This window comes from Macaca thibetana, chromosome X (assembly GCF_024542745.1).
Source record: "Macaca thibetana thibetana isolate TM-01 chromosome X, ASM2454274v1, whole genome shotgun sequence".
In the NCBI taxonomy this organism is placed as follows: Eukaryota; Metazoa; Chordata; class Mammalia; order Primates; family Cercopithecidae; genus Macaca; species Macaca thibetana.
Window position 1 is genome coordinate 68,168,152 of NC_065598.1, and position 1,236 is coordinate 68,169,387.

The window sequence follows — 1,236 nt, forward strand, 5'->3', positions numbered from 1 at the left end:
TACTTATTTGCAATAAAAATCAAAGAAATACCAAGTATCCAATTCAGGTTAGGGTTGCTTCCAGTGGGAGTGAAGAGGGTCAGGAGGATGCAGTGAGGGGGAGCTCAGAGGTGGATGTAGGTTACTGGTAATAGTCTAGTTTTTGGACTGAGTAATAGGTAAATGGGGGAACACTGCATTATAAAATAAATAAACAAATAGGGCCTGACATCAATCATGAGTAGCATGTTATGAAACCAGGAGTATTATTAACTCAATTCTATATAGCCTAAGTCTCCTCCAAAAATCAAATGCTGCATTGGATTACTTAGACCCGGGTCTGAAATATTTGTTCTTCCCTCCTTCCAGTCTACACAGATGCTCCCCCAGCTCTTTGGTCAGGCCAGGAAGCATTCGAGTGTGATATCTCTCTCTTTGTATATATTTGAGCAGGAGGCACTAGAGCAGGGCTGCATGTCTTGCATCTGGCAGATGTTTAACCCAGATGTTAGCTGGGACAGAAAGAATCCCCCAGAACCCTGGAATAAACTGGGTCCCAATGATCAATACAAGTTCTACTCAGTGAATGTAGATTACAGCAAACTGAAAAAAAATGTCCAGACTTCTAAATTAAATGTTTCCCTACAAAACAATTTAGAATGAAGGTCTTCCAGAGGCCCTTTGCACAATTTTCCCCTTAACTAGGAGATATTTCTCCTCTAAGTGCACTAAAATCATGTTAGTGTATCGTGTTGGGTTTTAACACTGATCAGTAAATATGTTTACCCATTTATTATGAAGAACATGACAAAGGATACAGACGAACAGCCAGATGAGAGAGATGCATAGGGCACAGTATGTGGGAAGGGGCATGGAGCTTCCATGACCTCTCCAGGTGCACCTCCCTCCAGTAACTTCCACGTGTTCAGCTATCCGGAAGTTCTCTTCTCCCCAAATTCTTACAAATAGAGAGCCCCCGGGCTCAGTCCTTGGTCTGATTCTTTCCTTTTACTATACTCTTGTCATAGCTGATGGAAGATCCTGGTTTTAATACCACCTGTATCAGAAACAAGACAAACGTGCCCCCTTTCACCACTTCAATGCAACATAGTACTGGAAATTTTAGCCAAAAAATTTGGGCAAGAGAAAACAATTAAAAGCACACAAATCAGAAAATAAAAAGTTTCTGGGCACGGCGGCTCATACCTGTTATCCTAACATTTGGGAGGCTGAGGATGATGAATCGCATGAGGTCAG

At 41.8% G+C, this 1,236-nt stretch overlaps 1 pseudogene; it reads left to right on the forward strand.

Annotated features, from left to right (window-relative positions):
* Positions 1–357: 357 nt before the first annotated feature.
* On the forward strand, positions 358–642 carry LOC126945808 (cytochrome c oxidase subunit NDUFA4-like; annotated as a pseudogene).
* The last annotated feature ends 594 nt before the right edge of the window (positions 643–1,236 follow it).